This window comes from Papaver somniferum, chromosome 5 (genome assembly GCF_003573695.1).
Source record: "Papaver somniferum cultivar HN1 chromosome 5, ASM357369v1, whole genome shotgun sequence".
Lineage (NCBI taxonomy): Eukaryota > Viridiplantae > Streptophyta > Magnoliopsida > Ranunculales > Papaveraceae > Papaver > Papaver somniferum.
In genome coordinates, this window is record NC_039362.1 from 148,236,123 (window position 1) to 148,263,366 (window position 27,244).

Below are 27,244 nucleotides of genomic sequence, written 5' to 3' on the forward strand. Positions count from 1 at the left end.
CACTGAAACCTCACCCGATCAAGTCCATGCCATTACCACCCTCCGAAGTGGTAAAGTCATCGAGAACAAAGTGGGCGAACCTAATGAATCTGATACAAATTCCACGCTGTCTCCACAACCCCAGAAAACCAAAGAATCTGAGCAAGTTGGAAAGCCCGACAATTCTACTGCTGTGAATGTCCCTTTGCCAACTCATTCTCCTGTTGCCCCATTTCCTCAAAGATTGATCTATCAACAGAAAAGTACCCATTATAATGAGATGTTAGATCTGTTCAAGAGAGTCAACATCAACATTCCTTTTCTTGAAGCAATCAAGCAAATCCCTGCTTATGCGAAATTCCTCAAAGACTTGTGTACTCAAAAGCGCAAGCTCAATGTGCACAAACGTGCTTTCTTAGCTGAACAGGTGAGTTCCATCATTCTGAACAAAACTCCACCCAAGTTTAGGGATCCAGGATGTCCAACAATTTCTTGCACTATAGGAGAACACACGGTCAATAAAGCGTTATTAGACCTAGGTGCAAGTGTTAACCTACTGCCATATTCTGTTTATGAGCAGTTAGGTCTTGGGGAGTTGAAACCAACATCTATCACTCTACAACTGGCAGACCGATCTGTCAAGATTCCTCGTGGATTGGTCGAAGACGTTTTGATCAAGGTTGACAAATTCTATTTTCCCGTAGACTTCATTGTCTTAGACACTCAACCTGTACAAAACCCAGACTGTCACATTCCTGTCATCTTAGGACGTCCTATCTTGGCTACGTCCAACGCGATCATTAATTGTCGTAATGGAGTGTTGAAACTGTCTTTTGGTAACATGACGGTAGAATTGAATGTGTTCGATATTAGTCAACAACCTGTGAATCTTGATGATGATGATGTGCATGAAGTTAATATGATTGAAGGATTAATGCAAGATTCATTGACTAACATTCTATCCGTCGACCCCTTTCAAGCATGTATGGAGAACTTTAACTCAGATTCCTATGATGATGCATACTGTAGTGACGTCCTATCTCTGCTCGAATCTGTACCTCAAATAGACATCACTGAAAGGAAATATGAAGTGGAACCACCCTTACTCTCTGATTCCAAGCTTATTCCATCCATTGTTGAGCCACCCAAGCTTGAATTGAAAACATTGCCTAGTACGTTGAAGTACGCATTCCTAGGTTCTTCTGATACTTTACCCGTCATTATTTCATCATGTTTAGACACGGAACAGGAAAGTAAGCTTTTAGAAGTACTCAAGGAACACAAAGAGGCCTTAGGATGGACCATCTCAGATCTCAAAGGAATTAGTCCCACCATTTGCATGCACCACATTAACCTTGAAGAGAATGCCAAACCATCTAGGGAAATGCAAAGGAGACTTAATCCTAACATGAGAGATGTAGTCAAAGGAGAGATCCTGAAACTACTTGATGCGGGTATCATATACCCGATACCTGATAGCAAATGGGTTAGCCCCATTCAAGTTGTGCCTAAGAAGTCAGGCATTACTGTAGTTCAGAACGACAAGAATGAATTAGTCCCTACTCGTACAACCACAGGATGGCGAGTATGCATCGACTACAGGAAGTTGAACACAGTAACAAGGAAGGATCACTTCCCGATCCCTTTCATTGACCAAATGCTAGAACGTGTGTCTGGACACAGTCACTACTGTTTTCTAGATGGCTTTTCCGGTTATAACCAAATTCACATTGCTCCAGAAGATCAGGAAAAAACTACATTCACGTGTCATTTGGGACGTTTGCTTATAGACGTATGCCCTTCGGGTTGTGTAATGCACCTGCTACTTTTAGCGTTGCATGATGAGCATTTTTTTGACATGATAGATAGTTTTCTCGAGATCTTTATGGATGATTTCTCTGTTTTGGTTCCTCGTTTGACGAATGTTTGAAGCATCTTGCCCTCGTGATATCCAGATGTAAAGAAAAGAACCTTGTTCTAAATTGGGAAAAATGCCATTTTATGGTGAATTCAGGAATAGTTCTAGGACACATCATCTCAGAAAAAGGAATTGAAGTGGATAAAGCTAAAGTTGACCTCATTCAACATCTACCACAACCTTGCTCTGTGAAGGAGATCAGATCATTCTAGGTCATGCTGGTTTTTACCGGCGATTCATCAAAGATTTCAGCAAAATCTCCAGACCTCTGTGCAGTCTTCTCTCCAAAGATGTTGCCTTCAATTTCGATGCTGCTGTGTGAAGGCATGGGGGAATTAAAAACCCTTCTCACCACGCTCCTATAGTCCGACCACCCGATTGGAAGCTTCCGTTCGAACTTATGTGTGATGCCTCTGATTATGCTGTTGGTGCTGTTTTAGGACAGCGAGTTGATAGACTACCATATGTGATATACTATGCTAGCAAAACCCTTAATGATGCCCAACTCAATTATTCAACTACCGAGAAGGAATTGCTTGCCGTCGTTTCGCATTAGACAAGTTTAGATCTTATCTGATAGGGTCTAAGATCATCATATACACAGACCATGCGGCTTTGAAGTATCTTCTTTCCAAGAAGGATGCTAAAGCTCGCCTTATTCGATGGATACTCTTATTACAGGAATTCGATCTCGAAATCCGTGATAAGAAAGGTTGTGAGAATGTGGTTGCTGATCATTTGTCTAGATTAACTTTAGAGTCTATTGATGAATTTGAGCTGATTAGAGAATCATTCCCAGATGAACAGCTGATGTCTATCTCAGACCTTCCTTGGTTTGCTGATATTGTTAACTACCTCGCTACAGGTAGGATGCCCTCACGTTGGTCGAGACAAGACCGCTCTAAATTCCTGGCTGAAGTAAACATTTCCTTTGGGATGACCCATATTTGTTTAAGTACTGCCAGACCAAATCATTAGGAGATGTGTCCCCAACACTGAACAGAAAGATGTGATATCTTTCTGTCATGACCAAGCATGTGGAGGCCATTTCAGTGCCAAGAAAACCGCTGCAAAGATCTTGCAGTGTGGATTCTATTGGCCATCATTGTTCAAGGATTGCCATGATTATTGTGTTGCTGTGAACGCTGTCAAAAGCTAGGAAGCATTTCGAGGAGAAACATGATGCCATTGAACCCCATTTTGATTGTGGAGATTTTTGATGTTTGGGGGAGACTTCATGGGTCCATTTCCCATGTCTGACAGCAAGTTGTACATCCTAGTCGCAGTTGATTACGTTTCTAAGTGGGTAGAAGCCATAGCAACCAGAACAAATGACCACAAGGTGGTACTTTCATTTCTAAAGGAACATATTTTGCACGTTTTGGTACCCCTAGAGCTATCATCAGTGACGGCGGTTCACATTTTCGTAACAAGTACTTTGAGTCTTTAGTACGCAAGTATGGCATAACTCACAAGGTTGCTACTCCGTACCACCCTCAGACTAGTGGACAAGTGGAAGTGTCTAATAGGGAAATTAAGCCATTCTGGAGAAGACGGTAACCCGTAGGAAAGATTGGTCATTGAGATTGAATGATGCTTTGTGGGCCTATAGAACAGCTTATAAGACACCAATTGGCATGTCCCCTATCGTCTAGTGTATGGAAAGCCGTGCATCTACCTGTGGATTAGAACATCGTGCTACTGGGCAATCAAAGAGCTGAACTTTCTCTCTGGACGAAGCTGGAATTCAAGGAAACTTCAACTCAACGAGTTGGAGAATTGAGAAATGAGGCTTATGACAGTGCCAAGTATATAAGCAGAAGATGAAGATGTTTCATGATAAGCGTATTCTGCGCAAATCCTTCACTCCTGGTCAGAAAGTCTTGCTGTATGACTCCCGATTACATCTTTTTCCAGGAAAACTGCGTTCCAGATGGAAGGGTCCGTACCTAGTACGCACAGTTTTTCCTCATGGAGCTGTAGAGTGGAGGATGTCCAACAAGAACGTTTTCAAAGTCAACGGGCAGAGATTAAAGCCATTCCTTGAGCCATTTCCCCGACATTGAAACAACCAACCTGGAGGACCCAGTCTATGTGGACTAACTGGTCCACTCTTCCCTAATAACCAAAAAGTTTTCCAAATCTTCCCTAAAAACCAAAATTTTTCGTTTTCCTCAAAACCAAATGTTTCCCACAAAACCAAATTTTTCCCAAAAAGTCCAATCCCATTAAAAACCAAATTTTTGTAGATAATGTGTTAGTTAAATTTCCTTTTTGTATATATTTTGTGCTCATCCATTGTGACTCCTAATATGATGGATTTTGCCTTGAATAACGGAGTTTAATCGAGCTTGCCACCGTACAATCGGGTATTCTCTCTCCTTTTACTCTACTCAGCATGTTCCTCTTCATATATTGTTTTAAATTCTTTCCATATTTTGAAACATTGAGGACAATGTTTAGTTTAGGTTTGGGGGTATAGAGTAGATACCACGATAATTGCCATAATTGAAACGAACTCCCTTCTTTTTGAAAAAAAAAAAAAAAAAAATTGAAAAAAAAAATTAAAAAAAATTGAAAAAATCAAAAATGGAGCTCATTTACCTTGAAATGTTGACTCTTGTGCAAATATTAATTATTAGGAGTCTTAGTCTAGATATTAGGCACCCTGATTCTAGCACAATTCACATAGTGATAAGAAATTTGCACGCGCACGATCTACCAATACATGTATGGCCTCGATCTTCAAGGTGTTGATAGGAAGTTACGATTGCCAATCACTTTAGAATACTGAACGAAACTTGACTAGCTTGTTCTTTGGTTGGTTGGGATAGAAGGTGGAGGTACATTAAGAAAACAACCATCGAATTTAACTGGGTGCATCAAAAGGGCTACCTCTTGCAAAGTGTCATGTAATTTTTGTTTCCTTTTGTTATGTATCAAAAGTGTTCCTTATTCAAAAAAAAAAAAAAAAAAAAAAAAAAAAACAAATCAAGTATTTATCAATTCCATCATCTTGTTCCAAAAATAAAAAGAGAATAGTCAATGTAAATAAGAGTCATGTAAATAGTCATTTTGTTGTTTCATTGTAATAAGCAAGGAGGGTGTATGCCATTGATGTACAACGCGAGTAATTGTGAAATACCTCCAACTCATTCACAATTCTCGTAAAGTCCGGACAGCTAGCTAGATTTCGACCTGGTTCTTAGCCTGAGAAACTATCTCTTGGTGATTAGTAGTCATAACTTCAGATCTTTCTTTACACATGTGTAGATATACTTTACACTCTTATCACATGTCTTTTTGTTATCAGTGCTAGGATTGTGCCTTCGATAGCTAGATTGACATCTCCATTTTGCTGTGAGCTTAAACTGTTTTGCACATGTCACATTTGATGGAATCTGAGCTTATATTTTGACCTAGAACTTTGTAGGTACGTTCTAAGCAAACCTTCACGAGACTTCAACTCGTCCACTAGGGACACTTAGTGTTTAAAAGGCTTAGTGCATACGCTAAATGCATTCGAGAGACCAGCGACAGTGGTATAGTAGGATTTCCTTAGTTTTGTTTTACTTGAGGACAAGTAAAATTCAGGTTTGGGGGTATTTGATGAGTGCCAAATTGATATATTTATCCCTTTTTGTTGGCATTTTAACTCATCTTTTGTGCATTAATTCTACATTTATCCCATATTCTGTTTTCATTGTTTTCAAGAATAAATATTTTTCTTACTTAATTTTGCATTTTTAGGTAATAAATAAAGTTCTGAATTGCGGAGCGAAAGAGCAGAAAAGTATGAAAAGAGGGAGGAATACGCAAGGAAAGCCGCGAAGAATGTCGTGCACAAGACCAAAAGGCTAGAAGTGGGCTGAAGAGGAAGAATTGTTCTAAAGAAGATATGGCCTGGCATACCCAAGGCCCAAAACCCTCACCCAAACCCATTTTCTATATCCAAGCCCGTCTCGGATTTCAGCCGTCAGATCGAAGCATTTCAGCATCCTACGGTCGCTCCTATGCCTGTGCATCAAATCCCGATGATTCCGCTAAACACTACAACACCTAACCTAATCTCGCACCGTAGACTTCGTTGTATTTTACATCCTACAGTCGCTACAAGCTGCTTCTTTCTTAGCCGTCCGATCCACCTACCATCTCCATATCCAGCGGCTTCAGCTCGTGGTACACACATCTTGATACACCCGCCTAACACACTAATACTCGAACCCTATGACCTAGCCAAACAGCTCCCTACCCTAACCCATATCGACCTCCACCTTCTTCTTCCTCTCCCCCTCTCTGCAACAGAACCACCATACCCTGCCGTACCACCACCTATTCCACTTCCACAACCACCACACCTCCACTATCATCACCCCTACCTTCCTACAACTATTACCCATCTTTGTAGCCCATTAATTCGTCAATTTCTCCCCTGCCGAAACCCTAGGTGAGTGGTTGACGAATCAGTGAAGCTATAAAAGCAATTAGGGCATGGGAAGAACAAGAGAAGCATCAGGAGAAGAATTGGAGGCATGGGTCGACATCTACCAGTGTCAACAGTGATTAGGTAAATTTTAATAATTTTTATAAGAACCCTAATTTTTCTGATTTGGGAATTTTTTTGGGGGAAATCAATTGTACGTCTAATTGAAGCATGGGTTGTTTGATTGGGTTGCAATCAGTATGTTAGGTGAGTGAATCTTGGATTTTTGGATACACCCTAACTTCACTGATTTTTGGGGATTTTTCTTATATGTATAAATAGGGGATGTGTGAGGAGGGGTAGAGGGGGATGATCTCTGGACTAGCCAGTAGAGAATTAAACCAAAATATTATGCAATTCCAATTTCAGTCTTCTTATGCAGTTAACAGTTGATTGTTGTGTGTATGTTATGTTTGAATTATTTTGCATGATGAATGCTTGTGTTTGTAACATGTTGAGCATGAGTTAAGTAGCACTAAGATAAGGCTCAGTTGAAGCCTTGTGCACTGTCAATTGACAGGTTGCTAGGATAGTTATCCTGATGTATGTTTTGATTGAGCAATGGGAAGAGGTTAATGCTCATAGTGCCTGTGATTGATTGTTCTGTCAAAAGACAGTCAATGCTAGGGGCAAACTAGTGAGCAAATTAGTCTTCCTCCCATTCTAGATGTATGCATAGGAATTTTAACTCAACCTAGAAACATGTTGTTTGATTAGGACACAAGGTGGATCCTAAGCCTTAGCTTAACCACTAATCCCTTTGCAGTCACTTAATTTCAGTTCTATTTTGTTCCCTGCTAAATTTACTGTTTTTCTTGCCTGTTTTCCTTGCAATTTGTAGCTGTTGTGCACTGAAATCAGTGCACAATCTCACCTCTGCCCTTGGCTTCCAAGCCTTGGTTCTTAGCTGTTTTCCTTGCTGCTTTGGTTCTTTACTTCTGCCACTTTGTATGCCATATTGCTTTGTCTTGCTCACTGTCTCCATTGTTAGCTTAGGTTTCTCTTATAGTGCTCCCACTCCCTGTGGACTTTCCCCTGCTTTCCTTCTATTCTATAAACTTGGCCTTGTATACTTGCAAGTTTCTGTGTGTTTTCCATTGGCACACCAGGTAATGACATGTATGATTGCATACAAATCGTCAAAATTTTGCTTTCAGCAAGTATCTCGGCAGGACTGTATTCACCAATATTCTTGGGTACGTTTACATCTCCAACTGCCACAATAGGAGCATCATAGCCATTAACAACATATACCCATGATTGAAAATCACGTGCTTGAAGAAAAGCTCGCATAGCAATTTTCCACCATAAGTAATTAGAGTCATCGAAGACTGGTGGTACGTTAATAGAGATAGCACCTCTGTCCGTAGAGTCAGATCGCTACAAACACAGACTTGTAAGGTCTTGAACGTGTTTGCCTGCTCTGATACCAATTGAAAAGCGGGGGTCTAACAACACCACCCAATATTTCACTTAGAAATCTGTATGGACTAACTCCAATATACTTTAATAGAGAATCAACTAGACAGTCAGACTCAATCTAGATTAAAGTATATCGAGGAGTTAATATCTCTCTCTTGTTTTGATTTACTCGAGCTAATAGAAATCCACGATTCTTTAATCAAACACAAGGAATAACTTGGATGGTACCAAAGACCAATATCCAATTGATTGATTCAAACGCATAACCTGTATTATTTCAATTATAAAGATAAAACAATATAATGTGGAAATTAAAATAACACAGACACAAGAAATTTTGTTAACGAGGAAACCGCAAATGCAGAAAAAGCCCGGGACCCAGTCCATATTGAACACATACTGTATTAAGCCGCTACAGACTCTAGCCTACTCCAAGCTAACTTCAGACTGGATTGTAGTTGAACCCTAATCAATCTCCCACTGATCCAAGGTACAGTTATGCTCCTACGCCTCTGATCCCAGCAGGATACCGCGTACTTGATTCCCTTAGCTGATTTCACCCACAACTAAGAGTTGCTACGATCCAAAATAGCAGGCTTTAACAATAAATTTTTTTGTCTCATACAGACAAGTTTATCAAAGGATCAATCTGTTTCCCATAGATAAACCCTAAAGTTTTTGTTCCGTCTTTTGATAATAATCAAGGTGAACAAGAACTAATTGATAATCCGGTCTTATATTCCCGAAGAACAGCCTAGTGTTATCAATCACCTCACAACAATCTTAATCGTATGGTAGCGAAAAAAGATGTTGCGGAATCACAAACGATGAGACGAAGACGTTTGTGATTACTTTTTATATCTTTCCTATCGGAGATATCAATCTCAAGCCAATCAATCTGATTGTACTCGTACGATTGACGATGCAAGATCAGATCACACAACTACGATAAAAGTAGTATCGGTCTGGCTTCACGATCCCAATGAAGTCTTTAAGTCGTTAACCCGGTTTGAGAAAAGAAAACCAGAGGTTAAAGGAGAATCGACTCTAGCACGCAAACTAGTATCACACTGTTTGAGGGTGAAAACAGTTTCTGCTGGTTTCGGTAATTTCGTGTGATGTGGGTGAGAAACAAATCTAAAACCTAAACAATGTACGGCAAGGGAGTACTTTAGATTCGAGAGATCAATCTGTACAAGTCCGGCCTAAATCAAAAAAAGATATTCCAGACTTTCTTCGGTCACAAAGTGGAGGAGAAGGGTTGGTTTTGGGGAGGTAAGTGAAGAGAGTGTTGAGACCAGAATAGTTGATTCTGGAAGAGTAGTTGTTTTGACTTGTATCAGAAAGTGGAAAGCTAACAGATGAGAAGCTAGCAAATGTTTTCTGAGTGTTGTATGCTCCTGACCAGAACTTGTTGTTCGGTGGAAATAGGTAAGACTTATTTATACAAGTCAAAGTGAAACGTACTCTGGTCTCGTAAGAAATGAAAAACGGGTGAGTAAATGGGAGGAGGTGGTAACTGGTAACACCTGGAATTGATGTTCCATAATGAAGGAAAGTGTTTCACCATTACTCCCTGTATTTACTAACCGCCTCATCCTTATAACACTTTCTTGTAACGGTCGTAGTGTACGCCGCACTCTGTAAAACGCTAAATCAATACCCCAATGAGCACCCCCCAGTTTGTGACATATGTTGATGTCTCGAGTGTTTTTGTGGAAAACATGTAGCATGTTTCTTCTATTTGGCAAGTTGATCTTGGGAGACTTGCCGGCTCGGTGGTGACCTTCGACGGTCGAGATTTTGCATCTTGAGAGGAAGGGTAGCCGTTGATTATTGCAACCCTTCGTTTGGTAGCCAATGGCATGAAATCATGGTTGGCATGGCTTTAACATGGTTAGGCATGGCCGAGCTAGGATTTTGGCATAGTTTAGGCGCAGAAAAAAAACTAAGGTTTTGGCATTGTTTGGGCGCGACCAAAATTTAGGCTTGGCGTCGGTATAAAGGTGGACATGCGTTAGCTGGTAACCTTGGAAGGGTAAGATCTGCATCTTAGATGGAAAGGTGGCCGTCGATTGTTGTAACCCTTCGTTTTGGCAGCCAACGTCGTAAAGGAAAGGTTGGCATGTCTTGTCGCGGAAATGTGGCTGGCACGGCATGCCATTGGCACATGTGGCATGGTTGGCATGCCTTGGCGTGAAGGTGTGGATGGCACGGCATGCCATTGGCACATGTGGCATGGTTGGCATGCCTCGGCATGGAGGTCTGGCTGAGACGGCATGCCATTGGCACATATGGCATGGTTGGCATGCCTTGGCATGGAGGTGTGGCTGGAACGACATGCTATTGGCACATGTGGAATGGGTGGCGAACTTGGACGGCTGAGATCTTCATCTCAGATGGAAGGTTAGATGTTGATTATTGCAACCCTTCGTTTTGGCAGCCAGCGTCGTGCATGGCTTTGGCATGTGTTAGGCGCGGCCAAAATTAGGGTTTGGTATAAACCGTAATGTTTGGATTTGGGCCGCAAGTTTCCATGCGTTGGGTGGCGAACTTGTGTGGCTGAGATTTGTATCTCAAAAGGAAGGGAAGTCGTTGATTATTGCAACCCTTCGTTTTGGCAGCCAACGTCGTGCATGGCTTTGGCATGTGTTAGGCGCGGCCAAAATTAGGGTTTGGTACAAACCGTGATGTTTGGATTTGGGCCGCAAGTTGTCATGCGTTCGGTGGCGAACTTGTGTGGCTGAGATTCACAAATCTCAGAAGGAAGGGCATACGTTGATTATTGCAACCCTTTGTTTTGGCAGCCATCTTCGTGCATGGCATGTTGGGACGGCTGGCATGGTCGGCATGCTTCGGCGTGGAGATGTGACTGGCACGACATGCCATTGGCACATGTGGTGCGGCTGGCATGGTTGGCATGCATTGGCGCGGTGGTGCGGCTGGCATGGTTGGCATGCCTTGGCGCGAAGACGTGGCTGCCATGGTTTTCCATTGGCACGGTAGTTTGGCTAGCATGTTGCATGCCTTGGCGCGGAGACGTGGTTGGCATGGTTTGCCATTGGCACGGTGGTGCGGCTGGCGTGTTGCATGCTTTGGCACGGAGACGTGGATGAAATGGTTTTCCATTGGCACGATGGTGCGGCTGGCGTGTTGCATGCCTTGGCGCGGATACGTGGCTGGCATGGTTTGCCCTTGGCACGGCGGTGCGGCTGGCATGGTTGGCATGCCTTGGCGCGGAAGTGCGACTGGCATGGTTTGCCATTGGAACGGTGGTACGGCTGGCATGGTTGGCATGCATTGGCGCGGAAGTGCGGCTGACATGGTTTGCCATTGGCACGGTGGTGCCGCTGGCATGGTTGGCATTCCTTGGCGCGGAGACATGGCTGGCATGGTTTTCCATTGGCACGGTGGTGCGGATGGCATGGTTGGTATGCCTTAGCGCGGAGACGTGGCTGGCATGCTTTGCCATTGGAACGGTGGTGCGGCTGGCATGTTGGATGCCTTGGCGCGGAGACGTGGCTGGCATGGTTTGACATTGGCACGACGGTGCGGCTGGCATGGTTGACATGCCTTGGCACGGAGACGTGGCTGGCATGGTTTGCCATTGGCATGGCGGTGCGACTGGCATGGTTGGCATGCCTTGGCACGGAGACGTGGCTGGCATGGTTTGCCATTGGCACGGTGCTGTGGCATGGTTGGCATGCCTTGGCGCGGAGACATGGCTGTCATGGTTTTCCATTGGCACGGTGGTGCGGCTGGCATGGTTGGAATTCCTTGGCGCGGAGAAGTGGCTGGCATGGTTTTCCATTGGCACATGTAGCATGAGAATTAGGGCTTGTCATAGATGATGTCGCTCAATGCTAAGGGTTCTTCCGTGGAACATGACACATGTATATATACAAAAAAAGGTACCCTGATAATTATTACGTAGGCATGTTGATTGATTCAATAAATGCGCTAATGGTCATAGTGATGTCATGTCAGATGTGCGGTTTTACAGTCTTAACCCTAAGATAAAAACCTCCATCAACATTAAGTCCCCTTCTTAGCTCGGAACAAGAGCATTGTTACGAGGTAAGCATCAGATGGTGACATGCAGGAACAAAATAAAAATTTCAAGTCGTGAAAGAAATGGTGAAGAAGACCCGGCTAACCTTTTTCGAGAGGTAAGGAGAGTTCGTGATTCTCGTGTTGGCGGCCTTGCATAAACTCTACTAATAGTGTTGATGTCCAGATCGTGAAGTGGCGAGGTGTAGACTGTCGGCTTGGCTTGGTCACGCGTCATCTTGGATGGATTAGGGAAGACAGAGGTGCTGGCTTAGCGTGTTGCTGGTGTTGCTCGGCTCGGAATGGGAGCCGTAGGTATTGTGCGGCTTGGAATGGAGCCTCCAGTGTAGTATTGGCTTGGAATGAGGCCGTTATCATAGATTTGGCGCGGGTATTGGCACGACGTGGCTTGGGCGTTGGCGTGGACGTGGACTGTTGATACTGTGAAGCTTGCCATGGAAGGCTCGGTTGCCTATTTCCCTGCGTAGCTTGGATAAGAAATCCTTTTCTGGTTCGAATTCCAAGGCGTCATGCCCTCGTGTTTCCTTTATTTAACTTCCATTGGGGTTTTGGCGAGAGGCTTCGTTTAAGGATGATTTTCTGGCCGCGATGTAGTCATGTTTTGTCTACTCGGCCGCGTTTCTCTTTCTTCTCTTAGGTTTTCCGCAGTATTCATGCCGGTGAAGCTGCATCGTGTTTCCCATTTCAAAACAAAGATTTTCTCTTCTTGAGTCCATATCTCTTTATCATGCCAATCAGAAGTGAATCATCCTCGAGCCAGCTAGATTCTTCGGTCAAGCGTGTGAGGCCTGACTCTTGCAACGATAACCCTACCCGGATCATCCGAGTCAAGAAGATTATACTGGTATGCTTCCATTGATCAATAGATGTTTCATTGTTTGCTGACGGATGATAAAAGTTCTTCTTCTGGGAAGAGATATCCTGTCGGAGCATGTGTCACCGTCGTTGATGAGGACGACTTGGTTACCCCCCCTTTATTTGAGCCTGATCCTGCCAACCGCTGCAGATCTGGAAAACACTGATTTAGGAATTTCTTGTTACGAGTATCCCGATGCAGGTTTTTCGTTCGGAATCCGCATGAAGTGCTTATCTTCCAACTACCGGAACGTTGGTAGGTTTCTGGTGCGGAAGGAATTCTTGACTCTTTACACAAAGATATGGAGGAGATATGGCCACATCGCCACCAGGAGTGTGGTGCAATATTGCCCGTCTACCTTGGTTTCTACAGTGAATTGTCTCTTTCCCATGGTCGCTGAAATGGAAAGTATGTCCATCCGTGCCGTCTTGGAAACAACTATTCAAAAGTGGGAGAACATGGTGTCTACCTGTGAATCTCTGAATTTCAACGTGAGTTGGTTGCGGCATCTTCTTGATATTTTGAAGGTCGACAGAGCCGGTATTCTTGCTGACGTGGTCCTTGCCACAAAGGTTATTTTGGAAGAGGAGAAGGCTCTGGCCATGGAGTCACAGAAGGTGAAAGAGTCAATCCGGAACTTGAAGAGTAGAACCGAAAGGTATCAAAATCGGTTGAAGATGATGCTTTCGAGGAATTACAATCTGTTGTATGGGCTTTTCTGAGTTAGGTAGTTGCGAGGTGTTTGGTTTCTTTCTAGGTCTCGAGCGTGTATTTTCCTCTCTTTTTTTGTATCGGTTTTTTGAAAGAATAAGAGAATTTTTATTGATTTTCTTCAATTAAACAAAAGGAAAGGAACTTGATAACTGAGATATGGAAAGAAAGTGGAATGATGCAAGGATGTCTGCTCTTATGATATGGCAAGGTGCGAGGTGGTGGTCAGGCGTAGTATGCCTTGAGCAACTTTCTGTTGATGACCGCTTCCAGTTTTCCTCCGTCTTCTTTAATAACCTTGTAGTACCCACTGTTGTACGCTTTCGTGACTATATAAGGCCCTTCCCACTTTGGGGAGAATTTTGGTGCAGACGCGTCTTGCTGGATGTGTTTGGCAGTCTTCAATACTAAGTATCTCACTTGAAAAACCCGAGGCTTCACTGTTTTGTTATATGCTCTGGAAACATTATTTTTGTACGCTTGTGCATGATCTTCTGCTTTTGATCTTCTGGAATCCACGGTGTCCAATTCTGCTACCCTGACACTCAATGCTTCAGCTTCATTCCGTCGAACTCCGCCTGCTTCGGCAATCCTAGCTAACGGGATTTTAAACTCTGCTGGGAGGATGGCGTCTACTCCGTAGAATAGGAAGTAGGGAGAGGCGCCAGTGGAACTCCTCGGTGACGTCCGATACGCCCAGAATGCCATTGGCAATTGTTCGTGCCATGTCCGAGGATTATCGTACACTGTCCGACTGAGGATTCAGATCAAAGTTTTGTTAGTGCTTTCAGCCTGTCCGTTTCCTTGGGGATAGTATACGGTGGAGAATACTTTCTTAATCCCATATTATTCAAGTAATTCCCGCACTTGCTTGTTCGCGAAAGGAGTACTGTTATCGGTGATGATATGTTTGGGCACGCCAAATCGGCAGATGCTGTACTCCTTAATAAATGCCGCTATTTTGGCTCCGTTAGTTCCTCGTAGAGGTATGGCTTCGACCCATTTGGTGAAATATTCAGTTTCCGTTATCATGTACTCGTGATGCTTTGAGGACGGCGAGTTTATCTTTCCAATGATGTCGAATCCCCAGCTGTAAAAGGGCCAGGGACTGCTAATCTAATGCAGAGGAGTCGACGGTACATGAATAAGGTTGTCGTGGATTTGGCATTTCTGGCACCTCTGAACAAAAATGGTTGCATCATCCTCCATGGTCGGCCAGTAGTATTTCTCGTGTATCTGAAGAAATAACTTCCGTTTTCCTTGGTGTTCGCCTTTCTTGCGTTTCTTTCAGCATGATTGGGATTCCCATCTCGTTCAAACACCGCAGAAAACTTCCTCCAAGTATTTTACGATATAAGATTCCTTCATGGAATACGAATCTCTTGGACCTTTGTTTTACCTTGTCTGCGTATTTCTTGTTGGTGGGGAGTATGCCGTCGCGAAGGTAACTGATGTATGGCTTCTTCCATTCCCCGACGTGACCAATATTGAAGATTTCCAATTGATGCGGCGACGCTTGACAGTTGGAACAAGTTTTTTGAAGTAACCGAGATTGAGCCTCCATTTCTGGCAAGTAGTAGCCAAGGCGTTGCAAACAGCAATAGAGTGTTACCACTAATGTTAGCCCACAAAATTCTCCATGGAAGCGGTTGAGTTGTTGTTTCCCTTCGTCCTCTCCGAGGAATATTGACAAGGAGCCGTCTGGGTGTCGGTGGTACAACACTCCTCGGAGCATGAAGAAATTTTGTAAAGTTTTGAGGCTGACCTTTCCCTGGGAAAGCGAGCTATTAAGTTCTTGAATAATCGGTGTTCTCCAGTGTGTATACTCCATTCACCTGGTTGACAAGTAATTTAGAGTCCCCTCTTATTTCCAAATGCATGGCTACATCTTGTTTATCCAATGATAGTCCGATGAGAAAGGCTTCATATTCTGCTGAATTGTTGGTGAAAGGGAAGTATAGCTTGAAGGAGTGCGAGGAGACTTCACCGGATGGAGATACTAGAACTACACCTGCTCCCCCGGTACCGTTGTTAGGGGTGGCGGAGCCGTCAAAAAATATTAGCCATGTTTCTTCTTGAATGAAAGAGATTTTCGGAAAATCTCCAGGGAGCTCCTCGTGTAGTGTTGTGGTATTCTCTCCCGGGAACGCTGCTAGCAAGTCCGCAACTGCTTGCCCTTTGATAGCTCTCGGGGAAGCGTATGTTATGACGAATTCTGACATTTGGAGGAGCCATTTGTCTGGCCTCCCTATCAGGGCCGGTTTTAAGAGGAGGAACTTCACAGGATCGAAATTAGATATCAGCACCACTTTGTTGGAAAGCATGTAATGTCTGAACTTATGAATGGAGTGGATCAGAGCCAAGCAAGCCTTTTCTTCTTTGGGACATCTGAGCTCGGAACCTCTTAAATTTCGACCGAAGTAGTATATGGGATGCTCAATCCCTTCGTCATTTGCCTGGGCAAGGAGAGTTCCGACAGCAATGTCACTAAAAGCAGTGTAGAGGTGCAACGGTTTTCCTTGTATGGGAGACCTCATGATGGCTGGGGAAGAAAATATTTTCTTAATCTTCCGAAACGCCTCCTGTTGTAGTGCGTTCCAGATAAATCTCGCTCCTTTCGTAAGTAAGGGGGTAAACGAAGCAACGAGTTGAGCCAATCCTGGTATAAAGCGGAGAATGTAATTTATTTTACCTATGAAACTCTGGAGTTCTTTCACAGTTTGCGGTGGTGGCATTGTGAAGATGGCTTGGGTTTTGACTGGGTCGACCTTAATTCCCTCGGCGGTTACGTGGAAACCTAGGAACTCGCCTGAAGAGACACCAAAGGCACACTTCAATGGGTTCATCTTCAGTTTTTACTAGCGACATCTTTCGAACACCTGCTACAGAATCTCAGCAAGGGCCGTCCGAGTCTTTGACTTAACCACTATGTCATCTGCATAATCTTCGACTTGCTTGTGCATCATGTCGTGAAAAATGGTGGTCATGGCGCGTTGGTATGTGGCGCTGGCATTTTTCAAACCGAAGGGCATCACAGTGTAGTAAAAGTTTCCGAGAGGAGTTCGAAAAGCCGTCTTACTTGTGTCGTGTTCGGACATCTTTATTTGATTATATCCGTTGTATCCATCCATGAAAGAGAACATACCATGTCCACTGGTGGCGTCTTCAGCATTTCAATCTTGGGAAGTGGAAAGTCATCTTTAGGGAAACATTTGTTCAGATCTCTAAAATCGACGCAGCACCTGATCTGGCCGTTCTTCTTCTTTACCGGAACTACGTTGGCCAACCAAGTAGGGTGGTGAATCGTTTGATGAAACCAGCCGCCAATAGATTTTAAATCTCTATCTTAATCTGTTCTTCCACATCGTGCCGGAATAGTCTCGGGGTTGCTTGATCGGTTTGGATCCGGGTATCACGTGAAGATGGTGACTGACCAGCTTCTCGTCCAGGCCAGGCATTTCCTCGTATGTCCATGCGAATACGTCTTGATACTCCTTGAGAAGGTCTACCAGCTTTGCTCGTTCGTCTGAGCACAAAGTAGAGCTGATCGAGATGGGTCACGGAGATTCCTCACTCTCGACATTAACAATCTCAAGTTTGTCCATGGTAGAGTCGGTTCCGTCTTGTAGCTGTCTTGGCGCATCAGGTACTTACTCTTGCGGATCGTTACTGTGTTTGCATTCCATTGGGCGGAGAGACTGTGTGGTAGTCTCTCCTGTTAATTGCTAACAGCGGCGCTGATACACGGTTTTCCTTTTTTTCATCATGACTCATGGTAAAAGCCTGTTCTCGCTTGGTATGGGCGCGAGCCAAACTCCGGTTTGGAGGGTGGAGGCTGGCGTGTCTCTCTTCCGAAGGGGTGATATGAGATCGGGTTTCTCCGCGAAGTGGTGCAAGCCTATCTCTTTCTTCAATTAACGGCCACTTTGGCAGTGGAGTGTGGTGAGTTTTGTTGGTTGTGGCCTGCGGGCTCTTTATTGGCTCAAACATCTCCATGCCACAGATTGGCGCGTAGGGAGATAATGATGCAGCGACGCGGACGACTTCTCCGTTTAGCATCATTTTCAGGCACTGGTGATATGTCGAAGGAATGATTCTGTTGTCATGGATCCATGGTCTTCCCAGTATCATGTGGTAATCTGGCTCCTTTTCGATTACCTCGAACCTCACCGGTGACTGGACTGGTCCTACTGATAGATTCAGGTTGATGTATCTCGTGCTGGTTTGGTTGCCTTGGTCATTGTAGTGGACTGTCGCACGACTCCGTTCGGTCGTACCCTGTCCGTTCTGAGTATCCTAAGGGTAACAACGTTGGAGGATGCTCCCATGTCGATGAGAGCCCTTTTGAATTCCACATCCTTGATACGGGCCGTGACGTGTAGGGCCCGATTATGTCCTTCTTCTGTCATCATGTCGTCGTCGGTAAACGTGACATTGTTGATGGACATATCTGGCATTTTTGATGTTTCCAAACGTGAAGGAACCAGGGATGTGTTCAATGTTATTCGATTGATGGCGGTGAATGTCTCCATCCGTTGATCTTTTGAAAGATGTAAGAGTTCACATAAACTTTCCACCAATGAGTTCGCTTCCTGGCCTACTGGTTTCTGATTAATAGTGAAGCTGTTGACTTGGGAGTGATCGTCTGGAACGTTAGTCCCCAGTCCTGGAGTTTCCATGGCAGGTGGATCATCAACTCTGACGTTAAGTTGATAAGGAAGTCCAATATGATGTTAATCGCTTCTTTCTTTAGATCCATGTTCCTGGTGTGGATCTCCTGAATCCACGCCAAGTCAGTGAGCCTTGGAATTCGTTCGTCGATTGCGTTGTTGGATGTTGTGTTCGGAGATAAAACATTGCCATTCGCCCGAGTGGAACTTGAGGACACGGATTTAACCCTAAAACTGACCATCTTCCTGAGTTAGAGAAGCGTATTGTAAAATTGGTATTGCAACCGAGAGGTTAACCTCCCACTGTGGGCGCCAATTGTTTGAGGGTGAAAACAGTTTCTGCTGGTTTCGGTAATTTCGTGTGATGTGGGTGAGAAACAAATCTAAACCCTAAACAATGTACTGCAAGGGAGTACTTTAGATTCGAAAGATCAATCTGTACAAGTCCGTCCTAAACCAAGAAATGGACATTCCAGACTTGGTTCGATCACAAAGTGGAGGAGAAGGGTTGCTTTTGGGAAGGGAAGCGAAGAGAGTGTTGAGACCAGAATAGTTGATTCTGGAAGAGTAGTTTTTTTGACTTGTATTAGAAAGTGGAAAGCTAACAGATGGGAATCTAGCAAATGTTTTCTGAGTGTTCTATGCTCCTGACCAGAACTTATTGTTTGGTGGAAATAGGTAAGACCTATTTATACAAGTCAAAGTGAAACGTACTCTGGTCTCGTAAGAAATGGAAAACGGGTGAGTAAATGGGAGGAGATGGTAACTGGTAACGCCTGGAATTGATGTTCCATAATGAAGGAAAGCGTTTCACCATTACTCCCTTTATTTACTAACCGCCTCATCGTTATGACACTGTCTTGTAACGGGCGTAGTGTATGCCACGCTGTAAACCGCCAAACCAATACCCCAATGAGCATCCCCCAGTTTGTGACATGTGTTGATGTCTCGAGTTTTTTTGTGGAAAACATGTAGCATGTTCTGCTGTTTGGAAAGTTGAGCTTGGAAGACTTGCCGGCTCAGCGGTGACCTTCGACGGTCGAGATTTTGCATCTTGAGAGGAAGGATAGACGTTGATTATTGCAACCCTTCTTTTGGTAACCAGTGGCATGAAAGCATGGTCGGCATGGATTTAACATGGTTAGGAATGGCCGAGATAGGATTTTGGCATAGTTTAGGCGCGGCCAAAAAACTAGGGTTTTGGCATTGTTTGGGCGCGACCAAAATTTAGGCTTGACATCGGTCTAAAGGTTCCCATGCGTTAGCTGGTAACCTTGGACGTCTAATATCTGCATCTTTGATGAAAGGTGGCCGTCGATTGTTGCAACCCTTTGTTTTGGCATCCAACGTCGTGAAGGAAAGGATGGCATGGTTGGCATGTCTTGTCGCGGAGATGTGGCTGGCACGGCATGCCATTGGCACATGTGGCATGTGCCTTGGCGTGGAGGTGTGGCTGGTACGCCATGCCATTGACACATGTGGCATGGTTGGCATGCCTTGACGTGGAGGTGTGGCTGGCACGGCATGCCATTGGCACATGTAGCATGGTTGGCATGCCTTGGCATGGAGGTGTGGCTGGCACGACATATCATTGGACCATGTAGCATGGTTAGCATACCTTGGGGGCGAACTTGGACGACTGAGATCTGCATCTCATATGGAAGGGTAGCCGTTGATTATTGCAACCCTTCGTTTTGGCAGCCAGCGTCGTGCATGGCTTTGGCATGTGTTAGGCGTGGCCAAAATTACAGTTTGATATAAACCGTGATGTTTGGATTTGGGACACAAGTTCCCATGAGTTGGGTGGCGAACTTGTGTGGCTGAGATTTGTATCTCAGAAGGAAGGGAAGCCGTTGATTATTACAACCCTTCGTTTTGGCAACCAGCGTCGTGCATGGCTTTGACATGTGTTAGGCGCGGCCAAAATTAGGGTTTGGTACAAACCGTGATGTTTGGCTTTGGGACGCAAGTTTCCAAGCGTTGGGTGGCGAACTTGTGTGGCTGAGATTCGCATCTCAGAAGGAAGGGCATCCGTTGATTATTGCAACCCTTCGTTTTGGCAGCCAGCGTCGTACATGTCATGTTGGGATGGCTAGCATGGTCGGCATGCTTCGGCATGGAGATGCGGCAGGAACGACATGACATTGGCACATGTGGTGCGGCTGGCATGGTTTGCCATTGGCACGGTGGTGCGGCTGGCGTGTTGCATGCTTTGGCGCGGAGACGTGGCTGGCATGGTTTTCCATTGGCACGGTGGTGCGGCTGGCGTGTTGCGTGCCTTGGCGCGGAGACGTGGTTGGCATAATTTTCCATTGGCACAGTAGTGCAGCTGGCGTGTTGCATGCCCTGGCGCGGAGACGTGACTGGCATGGTTTGCCATTGGCACGGTGGTGCGGCTGGCATGGTTGGCATTCCTTGGCGCGGAGGTGCGTCTGGCATGGTTTGCATGCCTTGGCGCGGAGACGTGGATGGCATGCTTTTCCATTGGCATGGTGGTGCGGCTGGCATTGTTGGCATCCTTTGGTGCGGAGACGTGGCTGGGATGGTTTGCCATTGGCACGATGGTGCGGTTGGCATGTTGCATGCCTTGGAGCGGAGACGTGTCTGGCATGGTTTTCCATTGGCACGGTGGTGCGGCTGGCATGGTTGGCATGCCTTTGCGCGGTGGTGCGGCTGGCATGGTTGGCATGCCTTGGCGCGGAGACGTCGCTGGCATGGTTGGCATGCCTTGGCGCGGTGGTGCAGCTGGCATGGTTGGCATGCCTTGGCGCAGAGGCGTGGCTGGCATGGTTGGCATGCCTTGGCGCGGAGATGTGGTTGGCATGGTTTGCCATTGGCACATGTCGCATGAGAATTAGGGATTGTCATAGATGATGTCGCTCAATGCCAAGGGTTCTTCCGTGGAAAATGACACATGCATATATATAAAAAAGGTACCCTGGTAATTCTTACGTAGGCATGCTGATTGATTCAATAAACGTGCTAACGGTCAGAGTGACATCATGTCAGATGTGCGGTTTTACGGTTTTAACCCTAAGCTAAAAACCACCATCAACACACACGTAAGGTGTGGGGATTAGTTCTGCAGAGTTGCTAGATGTCCTCTTATATAGTCTTTCAAATCAGGGTTTCGCCTTGGTCAAAAAGCAAAAAATATCCACCGTCAGATGAAAACCTGATTTAGATTCAAGCTAATATTTCTCCACCGTTAGATCGAAAACTTAGCTTGTTATACACACTTGACAATGCACGTTTCTAGGTTTGTTAACCGTACCCAAACGTATGCACTTGTTGGTTCAACAATAGTTAACCAAATGGTTATCCATAAGAGCATTTCATATCAACCATGTTCTTCTTCACCATAACTAGTTCAAATGACTCAAATGAACTAGTTAGAGAGTTATTCAATTGCAAGAAAATCTTATGTACTACACAAGACACAATTGAAGCAAAGATGATTTGATTCACTCGAATCGGTTCATGAACTTTTATAGCCACGGTTTGCAAACTGCATTCCTTAGTCTTTATAAGTTTAAGTTCAGAAATCATTTTCAGATATATAACCTTCTCAAGTTCACAGACTAGGTTCGCGGACTTAAGCAACCAGGAAGAGTTTACAAACTCCAGCAGAAAATCTCGGCAAGAGACCTTCCGTCGATTCGCGGACTGGGTTCGCGGATTGGTCTAGTTTGTCAACTCCAGCATAATTTCTCGGGATGAGAAGTTCGGCAGTTCGCGGACTTGGCTCACGCCATTCTTCCGGTTTCTCTTGATCAACAAAGTTCGCAAACTTTGGTTCAAGGAATATGACTTATACATAAATGTGTTTCCACAACAATGTTTATGTCCAACATTGGTTATGTAATCTAAACTCTCATTTAATCATTGACATATTCTTAGAGGACGTTATATAGTTGTTACACCATTTCTCGTCAAAGAAATTTTCAAAGTGATTGAAACATATTATGACTTTCGTCACATGGTAAATATAAACTTGATCAAAGCGAAAATCTTACCAACATATATTTCGAGATATAGATAGGCGAGGTATACTCGGCTCGAAATACCAAATGTGTATAATCCAAGTCTATATATATAACATACGATTTCTTGTCTCAAAGAGTAGGAGATAGAGTAGATAGACTTTTGAGAGACAGATAAGTTCAAGTATTCACATACCTTTTTGTCGAGAAGTTCCACCGGTTCCTTGAGTAGTTCTTCTTCTTGTATGATGAATCGCCATGAAGTCCTTGAGCTCAACTACACTTTCTATCCTAGTCCGAGACTCAGCTATAATAACTAGAAATCAAGACGTATAGTTTTGATCACTAACATTGACAAACATGCTTGAGATAGCAACGCATGCGAGTTCGACCGAGCAATGCTCTAACACTATGGTACTTGGATGGACCATAAGGATTGTAGGAAAATCATTGCTGAGTGTTGGCGAAAGAATCTCACTGGTTCCAGTGCCTTTCTCATATCCAGGAAACTAAAAGATGTCAAACTTCATCTTAGAATTTGGAACAAGGAAGTTTATGGTAATATAAAGACTAACATTGAAGAATGCAAGCGTCACCTCTCTTGGTTACATAACAATTACTTCAAATCTGACAGAAATCAAGCTTTCAAATTAGCCAGAAAGAATCTCAAAGATTGGCAAGATATTGAAGAAAAGTTTTGGAAGACTAAAAGTAGGGATCAATTCATAAAGCTTGGTTATCAAAACACAAGCTACTTCTATAGAGCTACAAAGAACAAGAAGGAACAAGATTGATATTATCCAAGACAAACAAAGGAAACTGGATTACTGACTATCAAAAGCTGAAGAACTGCTTCACTCATCACTTCTCCAGTATGGCTACTGCTGAAACTACCCTCATAGACCCATAAGACTCTGCAACACAACTTATAAAATCATATCCAAACTCTTAACCCATAGAATGAAACCCTATCTCAACAAAATTATATCCCCCTATCAATCTGCTTTCATTCCTGGGAGGCAAATATCTGATAATATTGCCATTGCACATGAACTCATTTACTCTATGAGATCCAAAAGAGGTGCCAAAGGTGAGAATGAAAGAACGAGTATAAAATTGACATGGAAAAAGATTTTGATAGAGTTTATTGGAAATTTCTCAATACAATTATGTCCAAAATGGGTTTCAATAATCAATGGTGCCAAAAAATCATTCAATGCGTCTCTACCACCACCTCTGTTGTTCTTATAAATGGCTCTCCTGATTCTTTCTGCAAACCTTCTAGAGGACTAAGACAGGGGGATCCCCTATACCCTTACCTTTTTCTTTTCTGTATGGAAGCTCATTTCTGGAGTTAAGATATGCATAGGTGCCCCTTCTATCAACCATCTGATATTTGTTGATGATTGCACGGTCTTCTGCAAAGAAAATATAGTGGAAGCTCTGAATCTCATGGACATTCTTAACATATTTGGTGACACATCTGGCCAACTCATAAACTTCAACAAATCTGGAGTGTTTTTCAGCAAGAACACTGATCCATCTCTTAAACCTACCATCAACAACATTATGGGAGTTCAAGTTCTTCCTCTGGATGATAAATACTTAGGATCTCCTCTCTTTACTCACAGAAGTAAAATCAAGTCCTTCAAACCAGGAGTTGATAAGATAAAGCTTAGATTATCCAACTGGAAAAATGTTCCTCTAAATCCTGCTGAAAGGGAAATTCTAATCAAAACTGTTACTTCAACATCTAGCATCTACCAAATGAATTGCTTCAGAATTCCAAAAAAAACTTGTCAAGATTTAAACAAGCTTCAAAGAGACTTCTTTTGGGGGGGAAATCTGGAAAACCCCAAAGGGTGCTACCAAGGCTTGGACAGCTTTATGCAAACCAAAGGAACTGGGTGGATTAGGATTCATGAACATGGAATTCTTCAACAGCTCTATGATTGCAAAAATTGGCTGGAGACTTGAACAATATAAAGAGTCTATGTGGTATCAACTAATGGATGCCAAGTATCTTCTAGGAAGAAATGTTCTAAATATGGATACAAAAGCTAAAGATGGAGACTCTTGGATCTGGAAAGGCATTCTTGAAGGTATATAGAACATACAACAACACTGTGTTCGGAAAATTGGCAATGAGAAGAGAATCAAAATTTGGGAAGATCTCTGGATCCCAAATTCCACAGCTAAGCTCATAAAACCCACTCACTGCCCACAACATATTGAAACTCTGACACACCTTATGCAGCCCAATGGGAATTGGAATACTCACCTTGTTCAACATATTTTCAATATTAACACTGCTCAAGCCATCCTGGCCCTGAGTACTCACCCAGAGGAAGAAGATACAATTATCTGGAATTTAAATGAAACTGGCAAGTTTTCTGTCAAAGCCATTTACAAGGCAAATATAGACAACTTATACAGGAATGATATCTTAACAAGAAATTGGGAGTCTATCTGGAAACTAAGCATTGCGCCAGTTATCAAGATCTTTATTTGGAAATGTGCTCATGAAATCCTACCCACTAATGCAAAGACTACAAACATACTGCATTATATTGATCCTATCTTCCAAGTATGCAATAGTGGGGAGGAAACCATGACATACCTATTCTTAAATTTCCATGCAACAACTGATGTATGGCATGAAATTATTGGAACATCTCATGGAAAGTTTGATAACACTACAAATTTATGGATTGATTCAATTCCTGGTTTAGTCCTGGAGTTCCTTCTGGGAAAATCAATATCTATGCCACCAGTTGTTGGGACACATGGAAGGCAAGGTGTGATTTAGTTTTCAATCACAACAAGCATAATTCCAAACAAACATCTCTATGCATTAAGCAACACTTATGTGACTATAACAGAGTTCACAATTTACTATCTCATGCTCTGAATAATCTCTTACTAAATGGTGAAGAGTCTGAAACTCAGGAAGACAATACAGTTCCTTATGACCTAAATCAACATACCACACATGAGTTTGGTTTCATCATCAAAATATGTACCATATAGGATCCTGAAAACTTCAAATATTTCTCTGAACTAACTATCTTGGATACTGCAGGGAACAACATTGATAGCAGAGGACATTCAGGCCAGTTTTGAGAATGGAGAGCAACAGGTGGTGCAGATCTAGCGTTCAGCTAGGCCAAGGAAAAGCAGCACATGAACATTGAAGTACATGTTGAATCCAGGGAAATTCTGCAAATATTTCAACTCCTCTATTAACAGCCAATCAAGGGGAGATTCAACCTCAGATACTATGAAGACTCAAGAAACAATGAGGAAAACAATTACTTAAGAACCAATCTGATATCTTTTGTCCTCACGAGCGTTAAAATTATTCGTAGACTTCAAAATTTGGATACTCTTAATATAGATATCTTTTGTAAGAACAATGAAAGCAGGTTTAACAACAACACTGCTGCTACTATGTATGGTCATTATATTTTTGTCTAAGTGAGCTCTTCAAACATACAGTTTGAAAAGGAGGGGGTATAACAATCACACCCAATATTTCGATTAGCAGTCTGTATGGACTAACTCCAATATACTTTATAGAGAATCAACTAGACGGTCAGACTCAATCTAGAGAAAAGTATATCGAGGAGTTAATATATCTCTCACTTGATTTGATCTTTACTCAAGCAAATAGAAATCTGCGAGTCTTTATCAAATACAAGGATAATAACTTGGATGGTACCAAAGACCAATACCCAAGTGTCTATAAATTCAAATCAACAACCAAAGGTTGGATATTCTAATTGATTGACTTTAATGTACAATCTGTGATATTTCAATTATATAACAAAATATAATGCGGAATAGAAATAACACAGACACCAGAAATTTTGTTAACGAGGAAACCGCAAATGCAGAAAAACCCCTGGACCTAGTATAGATTGAACACCATACTGTATTAAGACGCTACAGACACTAACCCACTACAAACTAACTTCGGTATGGACTGTAGTTGAACCCTAATCAATCTCACACTGATTCAAGGTACAATTGCGATCGTTATGTCTCTGATCCCAGCAGGATACTACGCACTTGATTCCCTTAGATGATATCACCCACAACCAAGAGTTGGTACGACCCAAAGTCGAAGAATTTAATAAACAAATATGTATCACACAGAAAAGTCTATGATAGGTAAATTTGTCTCCCACAGATAGACCTAAGAGTTTTTGTTCCGTCTTTTGATAAATCAAGTTGAACAGGAACCAATTGATAATCCAGACTTATAACCTAGTATTATCAATAACCTCACAACAAGCTTAATCGTATGGTAGCGAAACAAGATGTTGCGGAATCACAAACGATGAGACGAACATGTTTGTGATTTCTTTTTATATTGCCCTATCGGAGATATAATCAAGTCAATTATTCAATCGAACTCTTACGATTGAAAATGGAAAGATCAGATCACTCAACTATAAGAGAAGTAGTTTCGTCTGGCTTCACAATCCTAATTAAGTCTTTCAGTTGTTAACCTACAGGGTCTCGGGAAGAAACCTAAGGTTAAAGGAGAATCGACTCTAGCAAACTAACTAGTATCCCACATGAGGTGTGGGGAGTAGTTTTTCCAGTTTCTAGATGTCTCCTTTATATAGTTTTCAAATCAGGGTTTGCAATCTAAGTTACCTTGGTAACAAAGCATTCAGTATTTACCGTTAGATGAAAAACCTGATTTCTCCAAGCTAATATCTTTCAACCGTTAGATCGAAATTTAGCTTGTTATATACAAGTGAAATGTGTTTCATTTAGGTTTGAGTAACCGTACCTAAACGTGTACACTTGGTTGTTTCACAAATAGTTAACCGAGGTTAGCCATATGAGTACTTTCATATCAACCATATTCATATTTCTCATAACTAGTTCAAATGACTCATAAGAACTAGTTGTTAGAGTTATTCAATTGCTTAGGTCTTTAATCATAGACACAATTGAAAAAAAAATAGGTTTGATTCACTTGAATCAATTCATGAACAATATAGACATGGTTTGCAAAGATTGCATTCCTTATTGATTTATTATTTTAAGTTCATGAACTTCCGATTTGAGAAATAACCAGCTTGAGTACGCGTACAGGTACGTGTACCTTAGCTACCGGATTTGAGTTTGGAAACT